The sequence below is a fragment of the Macadamia integrifolia genome, chromosome 11, assembly GCF_013358625.1.
Source record: "Macadamia integrifolia cultivar HAES 741 chromosome 11, SCU_Mint_v3, whole genome shotgun sequence".
NCBI lineage: Eukaryota > Viridiplantae > Streptophyta > Magnoliopsida > Proteales > Proteaceae > Macadamia > Macadamia integrifolia.
The window spans coordinates 26655076-26661415 of record NC_056567.1 but is presented as its reverse complement, the minus strand read 5'-3'; positions in this window follow the sequence as shown (position 1 = coordinate 26661415).

Below are 6340 nucleotides of genomic sequence, written 5' to 3'. Positions count from 1 at the left end.
CCTCGGGCTAAGTAGAGAAACCTACTTGTGAGTCTCTCTCTAACTTTATCCCATTTCTTTTACTTTATTTTTATTTCAGCATTTTTTTCCTTTATTTATTTATTTATTTTTAATTGCGTGGGTTGTTTATTTTTAGTTATTTATTTATTTAATTTTAATTGCGTGGCTTGCGTCTTTAAATTCTTAGATGACGAATGGTTAGGACGTTATTTTTAGGACGGTAATTAGAATTAGATCACAACCATTAATCAGTTTACTTTCGCATTATTAAAAGAAATAAAAAAATAAAGTGGCTGCTCTCCCTGTGTTCGACCCGTAGCTACACTGATCCGTACGCTTGCGGTTACATTTTAAATCTCAAACAGCTGGCCCTCGATCCGCGGTGTCTTCTTTGTAGTTTTGTAGTGTCATCTCATTTCTCAAGCACTAACTATAAAAATATGAGCCACATTAAAGAGATTTTGGCTGGATTTTCAAAAATGGGAAAGCGCAGTATTTCATTAGGAAGGAGGAAGAAGAAGCAGTTATTGTTGCTACTTGTGGCTTCCTCCAGTCATCGACCTGGTTATCGGAGTTACTTCCCACAAGAATAAGAATTTGAAAACCAAGTTGGACTCCTCCCCGGCGTACGCAGTCCTCTATATCCGGAGCTCTGCTACTCAACGGTAGCCACCATCCCAAGCGCCACCGACAACCTCACCACCAACATGAGTTTTAATGAATAGGGTATAATGATCATTTTAATTCTTCACTTCACAGTGACTGACGGAAGGGGTCTGAGTCTAATTTGGTGAAACAAAAGGGGTATTCTTATAATAATAGGGTGTGGCGTTGTAAATTACCCAAAAAAAAAAGAAAGTTAACTAGTGATAGTTCACATTTTTCATTTATATGTAAGTTTAAACAACCCCCATAAAAAAAATAAAAATAAAATAAAAATAAAAAAGGTTCTTGTACATGTTAAACTAAAACGAAAACTATGACGAAGAAAATTAATACAAGGGAAAATTTCGGACAAAATTTTCTTGCAACCTAGGCAGCATAAATGTTCTTTCTACATGTAATCGCAAGCGCCAAAATGGAATTAGAAGAAAGAATATCTATTATTAAATAAAGCATGCAGATATGTTAATGGTGGATGAACCTAAAGATTCAATATAATTAAATATAACTACTGAATATAGAGATACCATTTTTTTTTATCCGAACAATTGTTCACTTTAGTTCCCAATTTTAGAGAATTTAGTTATGTGAAAGATGTTAATAAAGAAGTTCAAGTACCTAATGAAGAATCTAGGAGAAGCAAAAGGAAAAGAAAAGAAAAATATTTTGGTCTAGAATTCTTTATGCACCTAGGCTGTGTTTGGTAGCCAAGAGAAGAAAATAAAAGAAAAGAAAAAAAATACAATTTTTGTACTTTTTTCCTTGGGTTAAGAACTTTTCTTTACACTTAGTATGTTCACCCATGAGAAGATTCTCCCTTTCAAATTCAAAATTCCTCTTATGAATTGTGAAATTTTCTTTTGCTCTCCCAAAAATTTTATTGCCAAAAACACAATAAAACATGAGAAAATATGAAAACATAACAAGACAAAAAATGAATGATTACACAATGATTTCCTACTTAAAATTCAAATTTTTTTTAATTTTTTTTTTCTTTTCTTTTCTTCTCTTGGTAACCAAACATATATACTCATTTTATTTTCTCACCATTTCTTCTCTTTTATTTTCTTTTCTAGATTTTTTTTTCTTTTCTTTTCTTCTCTTGGCTACCAAACATAGCCCTAGTTGAAGGTACTAGAGAATGTCAAAGTAATCATACCTTAGTTGTCTTAAACATAAAATCGAATCTTAAAAGTTATAGGAATGCAACGGAATCACAAGAGTAAATGATGAAATGGTTTCTATCATGGGAAATAAAATTTGATTCTAAAACTGTAGAATGTAAATGGATTTTCAAAAAGAAAATGAAGGTTGATAGAACTATTGATACTTTTAAGGCAAGGTTAGAATTGTTAAAATTAGGGTGCTTACTGCATTTGCTTTTGTATATAAATTTGAAGTTCACCAAATGGATATTAAAATAATCTTCTTAAATTGTGAATAAGATGAAGGTTTTGTTATGAAATGATAAGAGAATAGAGTTTACAAATTGGTGAAGTCACTTTATAGATTTAAACAATGATCAAAATAATGGCATGAGAAATTGAATAAAGTTTTAACCCAAAAAAAAAAAAAAGTCATATACACATATGATCAATGTGTATATGGTAACATTTCTAATAGAAAATATGTTATTATTTATTTATATATTGATGACATGCTTTTATTTGGTACTAATTTAGAATAAGTAGAAATTACTGAGAAATGTCTTTCTGATAATTTTGATATGAAAGATATGAATGTTGTTGATGTCATTTTGGGCATTAGAATAATAAAGAATTATGACATTGCATTATATAAAGAAAGTGCTTAAGAAATTTAATCACTATGACTGTGCTTTTTTTTTTTTTGTTAACCAAGGTGTTTCGGCCAGCTTGTGTGCATCTCAACTAATCCTTAGGGAGGTTAGCGTAGCAACCCATTGCCATGGTCTCCACTTAAATCATAGATACACAGATGGGGAATCAAACCTGAGACCGTGCGCCTATTCATACAATCTCCAATTCGCCCTAACCATCTGAACAATCCACGGATGGTTAGCTGTATCATAATTAGATTATGCTAGTATAATTGATTATCTAATATATATCATGACATGTATACGACCTAATATTGCATTTGCAATAAAAAAATTTAGTGAGTATATTAGTATTCTTAGTAGCCTACATTGGAAAGTTGTGTTTAGTGTTTTGAAATATCTTAAAAAGAAAATTGATTATAGCATAAGAGATGGTGGATATCCAATGGTCCCAGAAAGATACATTTTTTTTTATGCGAAAAGAAAAACTTCATTACTTAATATAGTAGAGAACATCAATAATAGGTCCAATATCTAGAATTCTACATTTCCTATGCATAGCCAAAGTAGCAATGCGCTTAACTAATATCACACAATCGTTCGAGGACTTAAAACAAAAAAGCAGTTAGGAAAATGATTTATGAACATCCAAAATCATTGGGATTGTGCTCCAAGGCCACGAATTGATGCTATTGTCCTGAATCAAGTTGTACAATTCCTCCGAATCACTCCAAACTTGTGTCACGTTCCACCCTTCCTCCTTGGACTTCTTCAGGCCATAGACAAAACTTCTAGTTAATGCCTCACTGTATGTTCCTGTAATCAAATAATCAGCACAAAGTAAAACAAATTTTCCTCTAAATTACTCCACATGCCCAGCCGGAGTAATTAAGAGATCTATTTGAAATACTTGTACAAATCAAAATGGGGGTGTCATGAAAAGGGGGAGAGGGTAACATAATAGGGGTTGTTTCATTAGATTGTGCAACATCTAAAGATTCATGTGCAGAGCCAATGTCTAGAGAAACCAAACTCCATCAGTTGATATTGGTAACCACAACCCATCGGATTTGGTTGAACCTTGGAATATGCAACCAGATTTCTATGCCACCAAATGAAATAGCATGATATAATTAGCCTACCAAAAAACCTAGTTTTATCAGGCCAGGAATAAGACCATAATTAAAACATGACATAATAAATGACTGAAAAGAGGAACTAGTTATGTTCTTAGTACCTAATCCTAGCAAGCCAGTAGCCCAAATTCGCTTAAAGAAATCGCAAGCAAAGAAAATAGGCCACATTGATTCGCAGTTGGAATGACAAAGATTGCAAGTACGGTCGATGTCCATCCACTTCCCAATGATATCCTTAGTAGGAATGCCATCAAGGACAAGCCTCCAGAAGAAAAATTTAAATTTTGGATGGAGTTTCAATTTTCAAAAGAATCTCCACCAATGCACGCACAGATAAGAGCATGAGCAACTGTTGGATATTCCATTAGAATTATTAGAGTCACTTGAAATCAAATAATTGGCAGCTAACTTTGTAGTTAGTGATCCTTTCTTAGAGACACCACCACTTGTCAATCAAAGGGGAAACATGAATTTTAATGATTTTATTTACGATATTCATGGGCAAAGAAGACACCAAGAGAGGAAGATTCCAAGAATTCCCCATAAGGAGGTCCTTGACCCAATGGATGAAAATACATGTGGTGATAGACGAGGGGATGGTAAACTCAGGTAAATCAGGGATCCAGGGGTCAGTCCAAACCATAGTATTTCCACCATTTCCGACTTTGATGTACACTAACTTTTTCAGAATGGGTAAGATAGTAGTAATACTATTCCAAGTAATAGAACCTCTGTTTTTTCATAGTGGATGCATCAAAGATGGACTTCTTGTGAAAATATTTACCTTTTAAGGTTTGTGACCAAAGAGAGTTCTGATCAGAGAGACGCCAACCAATTTAAGTAACAAAGCCTTATTCTGAGTGGCAGAGTCTCAAACCAAGACCTCCCAAAGACTTTGGAGAGCACAATTTTTCCTAGCTAATCAAATGGAGTTTTTTGGACTTATTAGGGTCACCATTCCAGAATCTTAAATATACATAGTCCAATTTCTTGCAAATCTGTTTTAGGAAAAGCAAAACAATTCATTAAATAAGAGGGGATTGATGAAATAGCCAATTGGATAAGAACAGTGTACCTTGCATAAGATAACATGTTAGATTTCCAAATAGAAATGTGTTTTTCAACACGAGGAATAATATGCTTAAAGCCATTAATCCTAGATCTAGAATGAAACAGGTTGGTGCCAAGATATGTGGAATCATTCCCCATCTCTTTAATACCAACAACAGAACACAAGAGTTTACGATCAGCCAAAGAAACATTTTTATTGAAATAAATGTCACTCTTATCAAAGTTAATAACCAGGCATGAAAGATCAGAAAAAAGCTCAAGGATACACTTAATTGTGGAGAAATCATCAACAGTAGTAATACAAAAAATAAAAGTTTCATCAACAAGATGTGAAATTTATGGGGCATGGCGAACAACCTTAATACTTTTGAAGAGATTTAGGTCTCTATAGGCATTAAGTAGCCAATAAAGGGCCTCCATCGCAGAGATAAAAAGAAAGGGGCTTAAGGGGCATCTCTGTCTAATGCCTCTAGAGGACTCAAAAAATTCAAAGGCATACCCATGCAATTTCGTAGAAAAAGAGGTTGTGCTTAAAAGATATCCAATCAAAATAGACCAATGGGGTCCAAACCCCAAAAAATCAAAGATCAATTTGATAAACCCCCATTCAAGCCTATCATAGGCTTTAGCCATGTCCAATTTAATAGTAGCAAAGCCCATTTTACCTTTTTTGTGCTTCAAATAAAGAAAATTTCTTGAGCAATGATGACATTATCATGAATTTGTCTCACTGGGACAAAAGCAAATTGAAATGGTGAAATGAATGAAGGTAAATGAATTTTAAGTCTATTAGCAGGAATCTTAGCCGCAACCTTATAAGACACATTATAGAGACTGATAGGCATAAACTCCTCAACTCTGGATGCCTCCTCCTTTTTGGGAATTAAACAAATGAGGGTATGATTTGTTCCAAAAGGGAGAGAGACATCACGAAAAAAAAGCAGTCACAAAATCACACTAATCATTGCCAACAATATCCGAGAACTTATCGCCCAAATGAGAACACCACTTTCCTAATTTCATCATGTGAGGGAAACCTACATAAATGGGTAGCATCCGAGGAAGTAAGAAATGAGGGAAACAAGGATTCAATAAAAGATGGGTCGAGGGGTTGGAAGTTGTGAACAAGTTCGATAGAAAAGAAGCAAATTCCCTTGCTATAAGATGAGGGTCAAAAATTATGGTTCCAAAATAAGAGATGATAGATTCAATTATGCATTTGCGAGAATTGACACAAGAAACGGTATGATAGAATCGAGTGTTTCAATCCCCTTGAGTTATGTACATGTGTCGAGATTTTTGTAACCAGAATTTTTCCTCAGCATCCAAGATCCATCTCAACTGATTAGTGGTCTCAGAAAAAAAAAAAAAAAAAAAAAAAAAAACTCAGGGACAAAATGATCAGCGTTTTCAATGGATAGGGATTAGAGGACAACGCAGACTTGATATTTTCAATCTGGCCAAAGACCAAATAGTTCCATTTATGGAAGAGACGACTAAAACTGGTGAGTTTGGCACCAAGGTTTTCATCTAATAAATCCCTCCATTTATGAAGACAGAAAGAGCCAAACTCAGGATGGGAGGTTGTTTGAGATTTAAAATGTAACCGCAAGCGTACGGATCAGTGTAGCTACGGGTCGAACACAGGGAGAGCAGCCACTTTATTTTTTAT